Raw genomic sequence first — 21,560 nt, forward strand, 5'->3', positions numbered from 1 at the left:
CAGCTGCTAATATCTGTTAATACTCAGAATGTGGAATGTAGGAAGTATGAATCTAGGAAAATTGGAAGTCATCAAAAAAGGCAATGGATTGCATAAACATAGATACCCTAGGAATTAGTGAGCTAAAATGGACTTGTATTGGCCATTTCGAGTTAGACAATCACATGGTTTACTATGCCAAGAATGACAAATTAAAGATGAAAGGTGGCACATTCATCATCAAAAAGAATATTTCAAGATCTATCCTGAAGCACAATGTTTTCAGTGATTGGATAATATCGGTATGTCTACAAAGAAGACCAGTTAATACAACTATTATTCAAATTTATGCACCAACCACTAGGGCCAAAGATGAAGAAATTGAAGATTTTACCAACTTTTGCAGTATGAAATTGATCAAACATTAAAACGTGATGCATTGATTATTACTGGTCATTGGAATGCAAAAGTTGGAAACAAAGAAGAAGGATCAGTAGTTGAAAAATATGGCCTTGGTGATAGAAATGATGCCAGAGATCACATGATAGAATTTTGCAAGCCCAACGATTCCCAACAACATAAACAAAGACTAGATATATGGATCTCACTGGATAGAAAACACAGGAATCAAATCAACTACATTTGTGGAAAAACATGATGAAAAAGCTCAATATCTTCAGTCAGAACAACACCAGGGGCCAACTGCAGAACAGACCATTAATTACTCAGTTGCAAGCTTAAGTTGAAGCTGAAGAAAATTAAAACAAATCCATGAGAATCAAAATACGACCTTGAATATATCCCACCTGAATTCAGAGACCATCTCAAGAACAGATTTGGGAGGTGGGACCAAGATGGCTGACTAGGCAGAAGCTTCCGCTGAACCCTCTTGCAACAAAGACTCAAAAAAACAAGTGAATGGATTACATACATGACAATCTACGAACCCTGACCATCAAACACAGAACTAAGGAATCAACCTGAGTGACAGGAGCGAGAGATTGCGCTGAAGCAGTGACTAGTTCTAGAGCCACGTGCACAGCACCCCAACTCTGATCCCTTGGTGCAGTGTTTTGGTGCCACTGCGGTGGGGCTGATGGTGGCTTCCTGAGACAAGGCAAGCACAGGACGCAGCCCCAACCCCCTGGGGCAATCTTGGCGGGAACCCAGCAAGCACACACAGACTACACACTGACCTTACTGATGGGAATGAGAGACTGCACAGAAGCAGCGACTAGTTCTGAAGCCTGGATCGCAGCGCCCCAGCCCTGATCCCTTGGTGCCAGGCTTTGGCGCAGGTGCAGCAGGGCTGTTGGTGGCTTCCTGAGACAAGGCAAGCATGGGACACAGCCCTAACCCCTAGGGGCAATAACCACGGGGACCCAGCCAGCGCACACAGGCTACACACCAACCTGAGTGACGGGAGTGAGAGACTGCACAGAAGCAGCGCCCCAGCCCTGATCCCTTGGTGCTGTGCTATGGAGCAAGTGCGGTGGGGCAGATGGTGGCTTCCTGAGACAAGGCAAGCACGGGATGCAGCCCTAACCCCCTGGGACAATCCTGGGGTGGGGGGGAACTGAGCCAGAGCACACAGGCTACGCACCCCTCTGGAATCTCAGATAAAACAGCCCTCCCCACACAAGATAAGTGATCTTATCTATTCTATGGAACTACTCTCTCCTATGTATCTGATCCCTCCCCTCCCTACCCCAGCCAGCTTCACTAACATTCAAATTCCCTGGGCCAGAGATAGAAGTGCCCTGCTTTTTTCTAACCCATTCTTCTGACCTGGGAAAAGTAGAAATAAACAATCAGGGGAAAAATCCTTTCCTGACTTCCCTAAACTGGAAGGTCAGAACAGAAGCAGCTCCAGTCCAGGCATGAGAGATACAGTCTTTGGCTTTCACCCCTACATGGAACCAGGTGGCTATTATAATGCAAAGGAAATTCTTATAGAGATTGACTCTAATTGTTTCAGCTAAGCAGTGGAGAGGCAGGTTTTGGAGGTAAGATACTTCTCTATCTATTAAACAAAGCCCTCACTGACCCACACCAGGGAACTGAGAGCTGAGGTTCCATCGACACCACCTAGCCACCTGTGAAAGAGATCTGAGGACAGTGGTGCCTAGCAGTCTTTACAGGTACAAGCATTTTGTGCCTAAGGTACAGCTGCAGAGCCCATTCACCAGAGCGCTCTAGAGAACAGAGATGCTCCTTCCTCACTGGAACTTGGGGGAAGGCTGTCACCATCCTACCCTCCTCAGAGTGTGACCCCCTGCCCCTACCAGAAATCAGTGCATACAACCATCACCACTACTCTTCTAAGATAGTAGGTGAGAGCCTACACCACACTTTAGGTGACTGACCATCAGGACACCTGAGCTGATTCTATTCAAGAATAGTGAATGGACTCATAGGCTCATATACCTGGTAACAGCTGTAGCCTTCTGGTAACAGGACATAAGTGCTTCAAAGGCTCCAATAATCAAGTAAGCGCACTCTGGTAGCCCATCCGGGTATACAGAAACAAACAAACAAACAAAAAAGCAAGAAGACTCAGTGAGCAAATATAAAATAAATTATTACAATAACTTATAGACGGCTCAGAGACAGCAGTCGAAATCAAATCACATAAAGAAACAGATCATGATTGCTTCTACAAACCCCCAAAACAGAATCAAGATCTTTCCTGGATGAAGATACATTTCTGGAATTGCCAGACATGGAATACAAAAGACTAATATACAGAACACTTCAAGACATCAGGGACAACATCACAAATGAAATAAGGGAATGTACAGAAAAATTCAAGGAACACACAGATAAAGCAGTTGAAGAAATTAAAAAGATTATTCAAGAACATAATGAAAAATTTAATAAGCTGCAAGAATCCATAGAGAGACAGTATTCAGAAATCCAAAAGATTAACAATAAAATTACAGAACTAGACAACTCAATAGGAAGTCAGAGGAGCAGAACTGAGGAATTAGAATGCAGAGTTGGGGAGATGGAGGATAAGGCAATTGGCACCAAGATAGCTGAAGAAAAATCAGATGAAAGAATTAAAAAAAAAAATGAAGAAACCCTAAGAATCATGTGGGACTCTATCAAGACAAACATCTTGCATGTGATTAGAATTCCAGAACAGGGAGGGATAACAGAAAATACAGAGAGAATTGTTGCAGATTTATTAGCAGAAAACCTCCATGATATCATGAAAGATGAAAGGATATCTATCCAAGATGTTTATCGAACCCCAAACAAGGTAGATCCCAAAAGAAAATCATCAAGACATATTATCGCCAACTTGCCAAAACTAAAGATAAAAAGAAAATTTTAAAAGCAGCCAGGGATAAACAAAAAGTCACCTACAAGTGAGAATCGATAAGTTCAGACTACTCAGCAGAAACCCTGCAGGCAAGAAGGCAATGGAATGGCATATATAAGGGCACTGAAGGGGAAAAACTGCCAGCCAAGAATCATATATCCAGGAAAATTCACTCTCAAATATAAAGGCGAAATTAAGTCATTTACAGATAAACACAAGCTTAGAGAATTTGCAAAAACCAAAACCAAAGCTATAAGAATTACTATAGGAAATTCTTTGGTCAGAAAATCAATAATATCAGATATCAACACAACATAAGGACTCAGAACAGAACATCCTGATATCAACTCAGATATGGGATCGGCATCGACTCAACGTTACTGGGTGGATAGGAATCACAAAAATAAAATAAGATTTTTTAAAAAATGCTGAAAACAGGGAATCATTGATGTTATGTACAAGACGACAATAATCAATAAAAAGGGACTAAATACAAGAAGCATAGATGTTCCAAATGGAGAGGAAATCAAGGCGATATACGGCGATCCAAGTTACGTTTATTATTAAGAAAAAGAGGGGCAAATATTAAGGTAATCACAAAGAGGACTAACAATTCCATACTTCAAAATAAAAAACAAGATAAACATAAGGACTCAGCAAAAATAAATTCAACTACAACAAAAAAGAGGAACATACAATTTATGAAGAAAAACATCTCAGCACAAAAAAGTGGAAAAATGAAATTGTCAATAGCACACACAAAAAGGCATCAAAATGACAGCACTAAACTCATACCTATCAACAATTATGCTGAATGTAAAGGGACAAAATGTACCAATAAAGAGACAGAGAGTTGCAGATTGGATAAAAACACATAATCCAGCTATATGCTACCTGCAAGAGACAAACGTTAGAATTAGAGACACAAACAAACTGAAACTCAAAGGATGGAAAAAAATATATCAAGCAAACAATAATCAAAAAGGAGCTGGAGTGGCAATATTAATTTCTGACAAAAGATTTCAAAGTTAAATCCAACACAAAAGATAAAGAAGGACACTATATGATAATTAAAAGGACAATTTACCACAAAGATACAACCATATTAAATATTTAGGCACCCAATGACAGGGCTGCAAGATACATAAAACAAACTTTAACAGCATTGACAAGTGAGATAGACACCTCCACAATTACAGGAGGAGACTTCAAAACACCACTTTTGGTGAAGCACAGGACATCCAGAAAGAAGCTCAATAAAGACGGAAGATCTAAATGCCACAATCAACCAACTTGACCTCATAGACATATACAGAATACTCTACCCAACGGCTACAAAGTATACTTTCTTTTCTAGTGCACATGGATCATTCTCTAGAATAGACTACATATTAGGTCTTAAAGCAAGCCTTAGCACAATCCAAAACACTGAAATATTACAAAGCATCTTCTCAGACCATAAGGCCACAAAAGCAGAAATCAATAACAGAAAAAGCAGGAAAAAGAAATCAAATACTAGGAAACTCAACAATATCCTGCTCAAAAAGACTGGGTTAAGGAAGACAGTAAGGATGGAATAAAGAAATTCATAGAATCCAATGAGAGTGAAAACACTTCCTATCAGAACCTTTAGGTAAAAGGAAAGGAGTGCTCAGAGGTCAATTTATATCAATAAATGCACACTTACAAAAAGAAGAAAGGGCCATAATCAAAGAACAGTCCCTACAACTTGAACAAATAGAAAGAGAGCAACAAAAGAAACTGTCAGGCAACAGTAGAAAATAAATAATAAAAATTAGAGCAGAATTAAATGAATTAGAGAACAGAAAAACAATTGAAAGAATTAACAAGACCAAAAGCTGGTTCTTTGAAAAAATTAACAAAATTGATAAACCATTGGCCAGACTGGCTAAAGAAAAACAGGAAAGGAAACAAATAACCTGCATAAGAAATGAGATGGGCGATATCACAACAGACCCAACTGAAATCAAAACGATCATATCAGATTAGAACAAAAAATTGTACTCTAACAAATTTGAAAACCTAGAAGAAATGGATGAATTTCTAGAAACATACTACCTACCTAAACTAACACAAACAGAAGTAGAACAACTAAATACACTCATAACAAAAAAAGAGATTGAAAAGGTAATCAAAAAACTCCCAACAAAAAAAAGCCCTGGCCCTGACAGCTTCACTGCACACTTTTACCAAACTTTCAGAGAAGAGATAACACCACTACTACTAAAGGTATTTCAAATCATAGAAAAGGACGGAATTCTCCCTAACCAGCATATCCCTGATACCAAAGCCAGCTAAAAAAGATACCACAAAAAAAGAAAATTACATCCCTATATCTCTCATGAACATAGATGCAAAAATTCTCAATAAAATTCTAGCCAATAGAATTCAACAACATATCAAAAAAATAATTCACCATAACCAAGTGGCATTTATACCAGGTATAAAATTTTTTTTTTTTTTATGCAGGGATGGTTCAACATTAGAAAAACAATTATGGTAATCCATCATATAAATAAAACAAAAGACAAGAACCATATGATTTTATCAATTGATGCAGAAAAGGCATTTGACAAAGTTCAACACCAAATTCATGACAAAAACTCTCAGCAAAATAGGAATAGAAGGAAAATTCCTCAACATAACAAAGGGCATTCACAAAAAGTCAACACCCAACATCATACTAAGTGGAGAGATTCTGAAAGCATCCCCCTTGAGAACAGGAACCAGACAAGGATGACCCTTATAACCACTCTTATTCAACATTGTGCTGGAAGTCCTAGCCAGAGCAATTAGGCTAGATAAAGAAATAAAGCCCATCTGGATTGGTAAGGAAGAAGTAAAAGTATCTCTATTTGCAGATGACATGATCTTATATGCAGAAAACCCTAAAGAATCCTCAAAAAAACTACTGAAACTAATAGAAGAGTTCAGCAGACTATCAGGATACAAAATCAACATATAAAAATCATTTGGATTCCTCTACACCAATAAAAAGAACATCAAAGAGGCAATCACCAAATCAATACCATTTACAGCAGCCCCCAAGAAGATAAAATACTTAGGAATAAACCTTACCAGAGACATAAAAGACCTATACAAAGAAAACTACAAGGCACTACTGTAAGAAACCAAAAGAGACCTGCATAAGTGGAAAAACATACCTTGCTCATGGATAGGAAGACTTAACATTGTAAAAATGTCTATTCTCCCAAAAGCCATCTATACATACAATGCACTTCCAATCCAAATTCCAATGACATTTTTTAATGAGATGGAGAAACAAATCACCGATTTCATATGGAAGGGAAAGAGGCCCCAGATAAGTAAAGCATTATTGAAAAAGAAGAACAAAGTGGGAGGCCTCACTCTACCTGATTTTAGAACCTATTATACCACCACAGTAGTCAAAATAGCCTGGTACTGGTACAACAGATACATAGACCAAGGGAACAGAATTGAGAATCCAGACATAAGTCTAACCACATATGAGCAGCTGATATTTGACAAAGGCCCAAAGTTAGTTAAACGGGGAAAAGACAGTCTTTTCAACAAATGGTGCTGGCATAACTGGATATCCATCTGCAAAAAAATGAAACAAGGTCCATAACTCACACCATGCACAAAAACTAACTCAAAATGGATCAAAGACCTAAACATAAAGTCTAAAATGATAAAGATCATGGAATAAAAAATAGGGACAACGTTAGGAGCCCTAATACATGGCATAAACAGAATATAGAACATTACTGAAAATGCTGAAGAGAAACCAGATAAATGGGAGCTCCTAAAAATCAAACACCTATGTTTATCCAAAGACTTCATCAAAAGTAAAATGACTACCTACAGACTGGGAAAAAGTTTTCGGCTATGACATTTCCGATCAATGCCTGATCTCTAAAATCTACATGATTCTGCTAAAACTCAACCACAAAAAGACAAATAACCCAATTAAAAAATGGGCAAAGGATATGAACAGGCACTTCACTGAAAAAGACATTCAGGCTGCTAACAAATACATGAGGAAATGCTCACGATCATGAGCCATTAGAGAAATGCAAATCAAAACTACAATGAGATTCCATCTCACTCCAACAAGGCTGGAATTAATCCAAAAAACACATAATAATAAATGTTGGAGAAGTTGTGGAGAGATTGTAACACTTATTCACTGCTGGTGGGAACACAAAATGGTACAAACACTTTGGAAATAGATTTGGCACTTCCTTAAAAAACCAGAAATAGAACTACCATATGAGTCAGCAATCCCACTCCTTGGAACATATACTAGAGAAATAAGAGCTTTCATATGAACAGATATATGCACACCCATGTTCATTGCAGCACTATTTACAATAGCAAAAAGTTGGATGCAACCAAGGTGCCCATCAATGAATGAATGGATAAACTATGGTACATTCACACAATGGAACATCGATAAGGAACAATGTTGAACGCATGAAACATTCCATAACATGGAGAAACCTTGAAGACATTATGTTGAGTGAAATCAGTCAATTGCAAAAGGACATATATTGTATAAGACCACTAATAAGAACTGGAGAAACAGTTTAAACAGAGAAGAAAATATTCTTTGAGGGTTACGAGAGGGAGGAGGGAGGTGGGGAGGGAGGGGGTATTCACTAATTAGATAGTAGATAAGTTTCATTTTAGGTGAAGGGAAGGACAATACACAGTACAGGAGAGGTCAACACAAATGGACAAAAGCAGAGAAGTTTCCTGAATGCTTCAAAGGCCAGTGTAGCAGGGGCAGGGGTTTGAGGACCGTGGTTTCAGGGGACAACTAAGTCAATTGGCATAATAAAATCTATTAAGAAAACATTCTGCATCCCACTTTGGAGAGTGGTGTCTGGGGTCTTAAACACTAGCAAGTGGCCATCTAAGATGCATCAGTTGGTCTCAACCCACCTTCAGCAAGGGAGCGTGAAGAACACCAAAGACACAAGGTAATTATGAGCCTAAGAAACAGAAAGGACCATGTAAACCAGAGAGTAGATCAGCCTGAGACAAGAAGAGCTAGATGCCCTGCCACAACCAATGACTGCCCTGACAGGGAACTCAACAGAGAAACCCTGAGGGAGCAGGAGAGCAGTGGGATGCAGATCCCAAATTCTCATAAAAAGACCAGACTTAATTGTCAGACTGGGACTGGAGGGGCCCCAGAGGCCATGGTCCCCAGACCTTCTGTTAGCCCCAGACAGGAACCATTCCCAAAGCTAACTCTTCAGACAGGGATTGGACTGGAACAGGCGATAGAAAATGATACTGGTGAAGAACGAGCTTCTTGGATCAAGCAGACACGTGAGACTATGTTGGCATCTCCTGTCTGGAGGGGAGATGAGAGGGCAGAGGGGGTCAGAAGCTACCCGAATGGACACGAGGAGAGAGAGTGGAGGGAAGAACTGTGCTCTCTCATTAGAGGGAGAGCAATTAGGAGCCTATGGCAAGGTGTATGTATATTTGTGTATGAGAGACTGACCTGATTTGTAAACTTTTACTTAAAGCAGAATAAAAATTAAAAAAAAAAAATAGATTTGACACATTGAACACTAATGACCAAAGACCAGATGAGTCATGGGATGACATCAAAGACATCATACATGAAGAAAGTAAAAGGTCATTAAAAAGACAGGAAAAAAAAAGAAAAGCCAAAATGAATTTCAGAAGAGACTATGAAACTTGCTCTTGAACATAGGGTTACTAAAGTGAATGGAAGAAATGATGAAGTAAAAGAGCTGAACAGAAGATTTCAAAGGATAGCTCAAGGAGAGAAAGTATTATAATGAAATGTACAAAGACCTGGAGTTAGAAAACCAAAAAGGAAAAAAGAACACACTCAGCATTTCTCGAGCTGAAAGAAATGAAGAATAAATTCAAGCCGTGAGTTGCAATATTGAAGAATTCAACGGGGAAAATATTGAATGTGCAGGAAGCATCAAAAGAAGATGGAAGGCATACACAGAGTCACCCTCTCAAAAAGAATTGGTAGAAAAAGAATTGGTAGATGTTTAACCATTTTACAAGGTAGAATATAATCAAGAATCAATGGTATCGAAGGAAGAAATCCAAGCTGTACTGAAGGCATCGGTGAAAGACAAGGCTCCAGGAATTGACAGAAGACCAACTGAGATAATTTAATAAATGGATGCAGGACTGGACGTGTTCACTTGTCTATGCCTAGAAATTCAGAAAAAAGCTACCTGGCCCATAAAGAGATCCATATTTATGCTACCTGGCCCTGAAAGAGATCCATATTTATGCCCATTACAAACAAAGGTGATCCAACAGAATGGGGAAATTATTGAACAAAGTCACTAATATCACATTCAAGTAAAATTTTGCTGACAGTAATTCAAAAATGATTGCAGCAGTACATTGACAGGGAACTGCTAGAAATTCAAGCTGAATTCAGAAGAGGACCTGGAACAATGTATATCACTGCTGATGTCAGAAGGATCTTAGCTGAAAGTATAGAATACCAGAAAGATGTTTACCTGTGTTTTATTGACTACACAAAGGTACTCAACTGTGTGGATCATAACCAATTATGGATAAAACACTGCAAAAAACGGGAATTCTAGAACACTTAATTGTGTTCATGCAGAACCTGTACATAGACCAAGAGGCAGCCGTTCGAACAGAATAAGGAGATACTGTGTGGTTTAAAATCAGGAAAGGTGTGCATCAGGGTTGTATCATTTCACTATACTTATTCAATCTGTATGCTGAGCAGATAATCTGAGAAGCTGGACTATATAGGGGAAAACGTGGCCTCAGGGTTGGTGGAAAACTCATTAACAACCTGTGATATGCAGATGACACAACCTTGTTTGCGGAAACAGAAGAGGACTTGAAGCACTTGCTGATGGAGATCAAAGATTACTGCCTTCAGTATGGATTACACCTCAACATAAAGAAAACAAAAATCATCACAACTGGACCAATAAGCAACGTCATGATAAACAGAAAATACTGAAGGATTTCATTTCAAGGATTTCATTTTACTTGGATCTATAACCAATTCCCAGGAAGCAGCAGTCAAGAAATCAAATGACATATTGCATTGGGCAAATCTTCTGCAAAAGACCTCTTTAAAGTGTTAAAAAGCAAAGATGTCACTTTGAGGACTAAGGCACACCTAACCCAAGCCATGATATTTTCAATTGCTTCATATGCATGGAAAATCTGAACAATGAATACAGAAGACCAGAGAAGAATAGATACTTTTGGATTGTGGTGCTGGCTAAGAATATTGACTATACCATGGACAGCCAGAAGAACGAACTAGTCTATCTGGGAAGAAATACAGCCAGAGTGCTCCTTGGAAGCAAGGATGGTGAGTCTTCATCTCATGTACTTGGAACATGTTATCAGGCCCTCCTGATACCAGTCCCTAGAGAAGGACACCATCCTTGGTGAGGTGGAGGGTCATGAGTAAAGAGGAAGACCCTCAATGAGATAGACTGACACAGTGAGTGCAACAATGGGCTCAAACATAACTATTATGAGGATGGCACAGAACTGGGTAGTGTTTCGTTTTGTTGTAAATAGGGTCGCTATGGCATCTAACAACAGCAATAATATCCTAGCCCTGTCTTACCATTGTACTTTGGAAGCATATAACTTGGTTTCTAGGTTTGAGAGGTCCACAGATAGAGAGGCATTTTCCCATAATGGATCATACCACAGTGTCACCCATTCCTAATATGAATTATTTAGACCATGAGATTTGGGAGTTTCTGAGCCGATGATATTTAAATGATATCCTGTACTTACAGCTGATGAACTAATGGGTTGAAATGTTTGAGGATGTTGGGGTGAGGTGAATGTATTTTGCTTGTGGGATGAAAACAAATTTTGTGGATTTAGAGGGCAGACTGTAATGGGTTGCATGGTAGCCCTCAAAAAGAAATGCCCACCAGAAACCTGTGAATTTAACCTTATTTGAAAAAAGAATCTTCGCAGATGTAATTAAGAATCTCAACATGAGATTATCCTGGATTTAGGGTGGGCTTAATTCCAATGTCAAGTGCTATAATAGAAAGGCAGAGGGAGATGTGACACACAGAGAGAAGAGAATCAGGTGAAGATGTAGGCAAAAATTGGTGTTATGCTGCCACAAGCCAAGGAATACCTGGAGCCACTAGAAGTTGAAAGAGGTAAGGAAGTTTTCTTCCCTATAATCTTTAGAGGAAGGAGTTTGGCCTTGTCAATGCCTTTATTGCAAACTTCTCACCTCCAGAGCTTTGAAATAATAAGTTTGTTGTTTTCAGCTATCAAGTTTGTGATAAATTCTTCTGGTAACCTAGGAACAAATATACATTTCCACTACAAACACCTAGAAAAGGTAGACAAAACAATTTTATTTTAATAAAAACTCGTTCTCAAAAGAAGGAAAGAACATCTACAGTTGCCAGACAATAAGAGGAAACTGAGCAAGGTAAAAAGCAAGTAAATTATTATAGCTGTTTTCTGTCTATTAACCAAGGAACTTGGTTTTGATATATTGTGCAGGGATCAAAGATGAGGCGTTAGGCTTACATGAGACTAGAAGACAAACCTGAGATCCTTGTATGAAGTCAAGATCCTCGAACAATTTCACCCGCAGTGAAAGAATGGACAAAAAAAAAAAAAAAAAAATTTACCCATTCTAAATGGAAAAAGACAAAAGAACTTACCTCTCCCTGGGGCCTGGGAGAAAATAAATGTTTTCCATGAGAAAATAAAATCCAAAGCCTATACCTCACAGTTGTGAAGCCTGAATGTATACTATCTGTGTGTTTCAGGAAGCACCAAACCAATAAATGGATATATAAAAAAATGTATCCCAGACCAGCATTACACCTAGAGATTCTGGAAGAATAAAATTCAAAAATGCTCTGGAGAGACAATTCAATGACTTAACCTGCAAGGGATTTCCATGAGGGGAAAAGCTCCATTAAAGGTAAGTACTCAAAAAATTATAAAGGAAGTTGCATCATGAATTAGAGTCAGCAGATACAGCCGATGGAAGGATTAGAGCCCTAAAAAATTGAGATGAGACTACAATCTATAAAATAAGTTAATGTAAAATATTTAAAATAACTAAAAACACAAAGGTAAAGCCAAAGCCAAAGGATAAAATAATACCCTATGAAAGAAAGAATAGTCAAACTTAAAAAAAAAAAAACATAAGTAACTTATAGAAATTAAAAACAGACATTTAAATTCAAGTAAAACACAAGAGATATGTAGAAAAGTTAACTACATAGAGCTAATGGAAAAATTAATGAATTCAAGAGATGAAGATGCAACTTAGAGATGGAAAATTTTAAAGAGAGATTTAGAGACAGTAAGAAGTAAATAAGAATGTCCAAAGTCACTATTACATTTCCAGAAAGAAAGAATTTTTAAAAATAGAGAATAAGTACTATTCAAAGACAAAATGGCTAAAAATTTTCAGATTTTATGTTGTTGTTGTTAGGTGCCATCGAGTCAGTTCCAACTCATAGTGACCCTATGCAGGTTGCCAGTGAGTCTTCCTCCAATCTGAATGTCGTGTTCTTCTTCATGTAGCCCACCTTCTCAGATTATTTGCTCAGCATACAGATTGAATAAGTATGGTGAAAGGATACAATCCTGACACACACCTTTCCTCATTTTAAACCACACAGTATCCTCCTGTTCTGTTCAAACGACAGCCTCTTGATCTATGTATAGTCTTCACATGGGCACAATGAAGTGTTCTGGAATTCCCATTCTTTGCAATGTTATCCATAATTTGTTCTGCCGCACAGTCAAATGCCTTTACATAGTCAATAAAACACACATAAACATCTTTCAGGTATTCTTGGCTTTCAGCCAAGATCCATCAGACTTGATATCCCTTGCACCCCATTCTCTTCTGAATCCAGCTTGAATTCCTGGCAGTTTCCTGTTGATTTGAGCTATCTTTACTTATGTGTGATATTAATAATATTGTTTGATAATTTCTGCATCCTGTTGGATCAACTTTATTTGAAATGGGCACAAATATGGATCTCTTCCAGTCAGTTGGCCAGGCAGCTGTCTTCCGAATTTCTTGGCTTGGATGAGTGAGTACTTTCAGCGTTACGTCCATTTGTTGAAACATGTCAATTGGTATTACATCAATTCCTGGAGCCTTGTTTTTTGCCAGTGCCTTCAGTGCAACTTGGACTTTTTCCTTCAGTACCATCAGTTCTCAATCATACGCTGCCTCCTGAAATGGTTCAATGGTGACCAATTATTTTTGGTATGGTGGCTCTATGTATTCCTTTCATCTTCTTTTGATGTTTCCACCATTGTTCAAATTTTTGCCTGTAGAATTCTTTGATATTGCAACTCAAGGCTTGACTTTTTTTCTTCAGTTCTTTCAGCCTGAGAAATGTTGAGTATGTTCATCACTTTTAGTTTTCTAACTCCAGGTCTTTGCACATTTCATTATAATACTTTACTTTCCCTTTTTGAGCCTCCCTGTGAAATCTTCTGTTCAGCTCTTTTACTTCATCATTTCTTCCATTTGCTTTAGCAGCTCTACATTCAAGAGCAGATTTCAGAGTCTCTTCTGACACCCGTTTTGGTCTTTTCTTTCTTTCCTATCTTTTTAATGACCTTTTGCTTTCTTCATGTATGATGTCCTTGATGTCATCCCACAGCTCATCTCGTCTTTGACCATTTGTGTTGAATGTGTCAAGTCTATTCTTGAGATGGTCTCTAAGTTCAGGTAGGATATACTCAAGGTTGTACTTTGGGTCTTCTGGACTTGTATTAATTTTCTTCAGCTTCAACTTGAACTTGCATATGAGCAATTGGTAGTCTGTTCTGCAGCTGCCCTCTGGCCTTGTTCTGACTGATGATATTGAGCTTCCCCATTGTCTCTTTCCACAGATATAGTTGATTTTACTCATGTGTATTTCATCCAGTAAGGTCCACATGTATAGCTGCTGTTTATGTTGTTGAAAACAGGTGTTTCCAACAAATAAGTCACTGGTCTTGCAAAATTCTATCATGAGATCTCTGGCTTTGTTTCTGTCACCAAGGTTGTATTTTCCAAATATCTATGCCTCTTCATTGTTTCCGACTTTCACATTCCAATCACCAGTAATTTTCAATGCATCTTGATTGCATAGTTGATCAATTTCATACTGCAAAGTTGACAAAAATCTTCAATTTCTTCATCTTTGGCATTAGTGATTGGTGTGTAAATTTGAATAATAAGTGTATTAACTGGTCTTCCTTGTAGGTGTATGGATATTATCCTGTCTCTGACAGTGTTGTACTTCAGGATAGATCTTGAAATATTCTTTTTGACAATGAATGTGATGCCATGCCTCTCCAATTTGTCATTCCCGTCATAGTAGGTCATATGATGGTCCTATTCAAAATGGCCAATGCCAGTCCATTTCAACTCACTAAAACCTAGGATATCAATCTCCAAGCATTCTAGTTCAATATTAACAATTCTAATCCAATAATGTGTAAAAATATTTACACACCACAAACAAGTGGGATCTATGCAAGGCTGGTTCAACATTCAAAAATCAATCAATACAATCTACTATATCAATAAGCAAAAGAAGACAAATCCTACGATTGTAAGGTGAGCCTGGAGTATACTGTAATGCTATAAGGTATCAAAATTTTCCCAAAAAACAAATCACACACAATAATGGAGTATGACAAAGGGATACATACAGAAGTCACATGATAGAGCTCTCAATGCCCATAGCTGGAATAATTGGAATAACAAAATAAATAAATAGTATTGAATTATAATCCAAAGTATATAATAAATATCCAGTAGTCTATAATGATATAAATAAATGACTGAATAAATAAATGGAGAAGAGACAAATCTCCCATGCAGAAGAATTTCAAATTATTTATGTAGACACTCTGCCATCAAGGATTTGGAGCATAAGTCTCCACCCCTTAACTTTGGGCTGCACATAGTGACTTACTTTCAGAGGGTAAAGTATGGAAAATAACTACAATGGAGAAACCTGATAAACACTACAGTAATAACTCTTACAGTATGTACCCTTTATATGATGTGATGAGAATGGCACTTTATATCTGTGGTATTCCTCCCCAAAACACATAACCTCAGTCTAATCATAAGAAAAACATAGCAGAAATCCCAAATGAGGCACATTCTACAAAATACCTGACCAGTATTCCTCAAAATTATCAAGGTCATCAAAAATAAGGAAAGTCTGAGAAACTGTCACAGACAAGAGGGGCCTAAGGAGACATAACGACCAAATGCAATGTGATATCCTCAATGGGATTCTGGAACAGAAAAAGGAAATTAGATGAAAACTAAGGAAGTCTGAATAAAGTGCTAATGGTGAAGTTCTCAGCTGCTAACCAAAAAGTTGGAAGTTAAGCCCATCCAGAGGTGCCTCAAAAAAGACCTGGCAATTTATTTTCAAAATCAGCCATTGAAAACCCTATGGAACACAGTTCTACTCTGACACAAATGGGATAGCCATGAGTCAGAACCAACTTCACAACAACTGTTTTCAGTTAATAATAATAAATGAATATTGTTTCATTAAGTGTGAAAAATATACCATATTAATGTAAGACGTTAATAGTAGGAAAAACTAGGTGTGGGGTATATAGCAATTCTCTGTACTTATTTGCAATTTTTCTGTAAATCTAAAGCTATTCTAAAATAGAATTTTATTCAGAAAAACAGAGTAGAAGTAAAATATTGAATAAAGAATCATGTAAGGCAGAAGGAAGTTATTGGAGTTAAAATATTCTAAGATTTTTATGTTCTACAGAGTGGAGAGTATTGCTATCAATTAACAATTAATAGCTCAATTTAAAACGTTAGTGGAAAAAATATTAAAATAACAATAAAACATATACATTCCTGCCCACAGGAGGATGAAATATTAAAAATAAAACACAATTACTTTATTTTTATCCAAATAACATGCAACTTCTAATTTGGTTGCCAATGGCACCCTCCACCTGTAAGGTATTTTCGTAAGCACCACTGTGCCAATTTTTTTTACATGTTATTGTAAAAAAAAAAAAAAACATTGGCATAGTGGCACTTACAAAAATACCTCACTAGGGAGGGCGCAGTTGGTAAACAAACGTGTAAGGCGAACATTTATTTCTGTAAAAATACAGTAATCCAATACGAGGTGAAAAAAAGAGGAACAAAGCAAAAGCAAAGTTACTGAGAAATCCAAAATAATATGGTGGAAAGAATTCAAAATTAACATAATAAATACAAAATAACTAAATCTATCCATTAAAAAGCAGAAGCTCCTAAGTTGAACTAAAATAAAAAAAAATCCGTTTGTATGTTATTTATAGGAGACACATCTAAAACGTAACACTGAAAAGTTGAAAGCCAAGGTACGAAAACACAAATCAAAAGACAGCTGGTGAAGCTTTCCTAATAGCAGACAAAATATATTTTTAAGACAAAAAACATTGTTAAGAATAATATGGGTCCTTACAAAACATAAAGAACTATTATTCATCATAAAAATACAGCAGTTCTGGACTTATATTACCTAATAATAAACTCAAAATGTATAAAGAAAAAAATTAAGAGAATTATGATAAGAAATTGAATAATCCACAGTCCACATATTGAAAAGTTTTTTTTTTTGCATCAATAGTTAATAAGTCTTATACAAGAGACAGAGAGAGAACACTGCATTTAACGATAAAGGAAGAAAACTCTTTTTTTCAAGTACACATGAAAAATTTTTTTAACTTGAGTATATATTAGGCCATAAAGCAAGTTGCAATACATGCCAAAGAACTAATATTCTATCTGCCATATTTTCTGACTACAATACAATCAATTTAAGTTTTAACAACAAAGAGATGCTATCCTCTCTGAAATAAAACTCCACAAATTTATTATTCACTAAATAATTTTTTGAATAATTTATGAGCTTAAGGAAATATCTTAATGGACACTAGAAAATATTGAGAAATCAATTTCAATAAAAAACTTTCTCAGGACCACCATACTGTTCTTACATGGTATTTTTAACAACTTCCCTGTCTGCACATATTTGTTCTCTCACACTTCTAAATTCCTAGTAGTAGGAAGTTGAGTATCACGTCTAACACAGTAATAACTAGCACAAAGATGGGCAGAGAAAAGATGCTTTACATTCCTATTATTGGCTGTGCCTGGTGGTATAGTGGTTAAGAGCTACAGCTGCTAACCGAAAGGTTGGCAGTTTGAATTCACCAGGTGCTTCTTTGAAACTCTATGGGGCAGTTCTACTCTGCCCTGTAGGGTCACTATGAGTCAGAAGCATCTCGACGGCAATGGGTTTGGTTTGCTTTTTTATTGCTTCTTAAATTTTATAATGAGAATTTAAAATGTGACAATATTGGTTCCTGTGTCTGGGACATAAATTGACCTCCAGAAATTAGTGCTGATTTTAAGAGCAAAATCAGAGCAACCAAACAAGCAAGTCCTCGTCCTTCTGAGCAAGTCCTTCAAGAAGCAGGGGAGAGTGATGCAAAAGATTCATCTGACTTGTGTGCTGTTGCATCTTGGGATCTACAGGTGAGAGGGAAGAGATTTGTTCCGGGTCATTTATTCATTCAGTGAGTGTTTGAGTATCTACCATATGTCTGACCCTGTGCCAGATGCTAGGAATATGCCAGGGAATATGGCAGTTCTAAAACAAAGTCCCTGTTCTTCTGGCACTTGTAATCTGAAAGAGAGATGAACGTTAAGCCAATAATTATGAAACTACCTATTAACAGATAAAATAAATCCAGCTGAATTACTTGAAGGTGAAAAAAACTGAGGCTGAGAGAGAAAGTGATTTTCCCAAGGTCATTCAGGTGTATGGGTCAGTGCAACATATAGATATGGTTAGAAATATATTCTTTTGTATTAGACATGACCTGGTGTTATGAATTGAATTGTGTCCTCCAAAACGATATGTTCAAGTCCTACCCCCAGTACTTGTGAATGTGACTTTGTTTGAAAATGGGGTCTTCGAAAATGTTATCAGTTAAATTAACATGAGGTCACTGGGTAGGTTGGGTCCTAATCCCATCTGAGTGGTGTCTTTATAAAAGAGGAGAAGAGACAGACAGAGAACACGGCCATGTGATGATGGAGGCAAAGACTGGAGTGATCTACAGCCAAGGAATGCCAAGGAATGCTATCACTAGGAGAGAGGCATGGAACAGATTCTCCCTCAGAGTCCTCAGAGGGAATCAACACAACCGATATCCTGATTTCAGACTCCTAGCCTCCAGAAGTGTGAGATAAATTTCTGTTTTTATAAGCGACTCAGTTTGTAGCACTTTATTATAACAACCCTAGGAAACCAATACCCCCCAGGTTTAGGTCTTGGTTCTGCTCCTTAGCAGCTGTGGCATATCAGCCAAAGGAGTTAACCTCTTTAAGCCCTAGGTTTACATTGGTAAAATGGGGAAAGTAGCTCCATACATCACGATTTTGTAAGCAATGGGTAGGTAATGTATACAGTGCATTTAGCACAGGGCCTGCCTTAGGTAAGCCTTCAATTGATGTTAGTTGTTATCTCAGTGTCTTAGGCTGGGTTCTCTAGAGGAACAAAACCAGTAAAGCATATAAATATATATAGAGAGAGAGATTTGCATCAAAGAAACGGCTCACGTGATTGTAGAAGCAGGAACATTCCAAGTCTGTGGATTAGGATAGAGGCTTCTCCTCATTCACATAGCCGCAGGGGCTGGCGAACCCAAGATCGGCAGGTTGGAAAGCAGGGGTCTTGCTCACGGACTGTGAATATCAACAAATCCAAAGACTGGCAGGCAAGACCAAGACTTCTCCTAATTCCCGTAGCTGCAGGGGCTGGCTAACCCAAGATCAGCAAGTCAGAGAGCAGGGCTGCCCTCACAGGCTGTGAAGATCCATGAATCCCAAGATCGGCAGGTAAGCTGATAGCTCAAGTCCCAAGAACCAGAGGCCTTACGAACAGGAGGCAGCCACAGGATCCATAGCAAGCTAAAAGTCTGAATGTCTGCTTATATTCTGATGCAGGCCACACTCCCAAGGAAACTTCCGTTCAACCGACCGGCTACTCACAGCAGATCCCATCATGGGAGTGATCACATGTAAACACTGAGAATCATAGTCCAGCCAAGTTGACACACAATCTTAACTATCACATTAGTATTATCACTATTATTTTCTTAACAGAGTTAGGACTGTTGTCCAAGTTCCGACAGCAAATCCAGTGCTTTTTCTCTGTGCTCCATCAGCTCCATGTTATTTCATGCTTTCTTCTTCCTTTCTTTCCAACCAAAAAAATTTTTCCTGGAAAGTAGGTCAAATTTTAGCTAACTCTCACTGCCGTGGCTTTTAAATGGAGGAGGGGGCACAGGAAAGCTTCTCAGCAGGGCTGGGTGCCCACCCAGTCTTCCAAAAAGATGACAAAATATTTCCCTGAGGGCTTATTTAATTTTGTCCCCAGGCTTGTTCACAGTTCTGGCCATCTGGTCCTGGAGGCTTCTCTGTTTTTAATATTTCTACTTTGAATGTTTTGCTTTTTTGACCTATTCTAGGGTTAGTGGCCCCTTTTCAACCACTCCTACTCTCTCCACCAACCCCTGATTTACTTTCCTTGAGCAATTCTTCAGTAGGGTAAATTTCCTGTAGCTGTAATTTTGATAAACTCAGGGCTAAAATGTAGAGACATCTCAAGCCAACTTAGAAGGTCACAGAAAAACCAAATTTTGCACTTCATACCATGCAGTTTTTCCAACAAGTCCACCCCAAGGATGTATGTTACAAATATGAGTAATGTTTCATGAAAAAAAGCTTTCCAATGGTTAAGCACTCAGCTACCAGCTAAAAGGGGGCATATCTTGAAAGACCAGCCTGGCAATCTGCTTCTGAAAGATCACAGCCTTGAAAATCCTATGAGCAGTTCTATTCTGCACACATGGGGCTGCCATGAGTTGCAATCAACTCGAAGGCAACTAACAGCAACAACAACATATAAAGTTAACCAGTTGCTGTCAAGTCGTCCCCGACTCATGATGACCCCACATGTGTCAGAGTAGAACTGTGCTCCATAGGGTTTTCAATGGCTGATTTTTTGCAAATAGATTGCCAGGCCTTTCTTCTGAGGTGCCTTGGAGTGGGATTGAACCTCCAACCTTACGGTTAGCAGAAAAGCATGTTAACCAGTTATACCATCCAGGGACTCCATATACAAAGCTACATATGCTAAAAAAAAAAAAATGGATCTTTTCAATACTGTTCAGATAGTTGTCCTAAAGGGAAACCCAGCTTGAGGTGTCCATTCAGTGTCCCTCTAGGCCATCTGTGGACATAGCTAATGGGCATGATGTAACTGGATGATTAACCAGAAACCTGACTGTTCTAAGACCCTCTGCCAGCCTGAATCATCACCACTTAGTTTCCTTCCTTCAGGTTGGTGCAGTGTCTCTAGAAAGCCTATTTCCTTGAGAATAACAGACAATCTCTAACAAGCTATATCCGTTTTTCTGGCTCATTTGCTCACCTAGCTGGGAGTAGGGCTCCAAAGGATAGTACATAGGACAGATAGGTATTTATGGGGAGAGAGGCCATGGAAAGGGGTCCCCTTCTCTTTGCTATCCCACTCCCCTAACTGGGGTTCCACCTAACCCTCATCTCACTACACTGTTTCTGTCTACTCAGCTGCCTCCCTCATGGTCTATGACCTCTCTGTATCCCCAGGAGGGTTTTAATAAGTGTTTGAATAATTGATGGAAAACAAAAACAGATGCAGGAAATATCAGAGGACACTTTTTAATTCAAGGGATGGGAAGGACCACATGGAGATTGGAAATTGATGGTGAAGGATGAAATGGAAAATAAAGGGTTAGCTGTAAACAAAATATCTAAGAATCAAAGTATCTGTAACATCACTCACACCTCCACAAGACATTCTTTTACTAGGATTTTCTCTCTTTTTTTTTTCTTTTGGCTTCCTAGATTTACTATAAGAACTTTTAGTATTTTGTTTATGAACATCTTAATGGCAAGACTGGCAATTGGCAGAGTAGATACTATTATTCCCACTTTGCCAACAATGAAACTAACAATCTGACAAGTAAAAGAACTTGCTCATGGTCATGGAAGTGGTAAATTTATTGATTAGAACTCATTGCCTCTCTGCTTCACTTGGTCATTTTTAGAGGTATGCATTTTTTTTTTTTTATCGGT

The 21,560-nt window shown here is 38.1% G+C and overlaps 1 protein-coding gene across 1 annotated transcript in view; it reads right to left on the reverse strand.

The window, feature by feature from the left end:
- The window catches only part of C7H11orf87 (chromosome 7 C11orf87 homolog), a 103,430-nt gene extending 83,602 nt beyond the window's left edge, over window positions 1-19,828 (reverse strand). The window contains exon 1 of the mRNA XM_049889379.1: window positions 18,999-19,828. The gene's annotated coding sequence lies outside the window, so the exon portion shown is untranslated. The remainder of the gene's footprint in view (window positions 1-18,998) is intronic.
- Window positions 19,829-21,560: the final 1,732 nt, after the last annotated feature.

Source organism: Elephas maximus, chromosome 7 (genome assembly GCF_024166365.1).
Source record: "Elephas maximus indicus isolate mEleMax1 chromosome 7, mEleMax1 primary haplotype, whole genome shotgun sequence".
In the NCBI taxonomy this organism is placed as follows: domain Eukaryota; kingdom Metazoa; phylum Chordata; class Mammalia; order Proboscidea; family Elephantidae; genus Elephas; species Elephas maximus.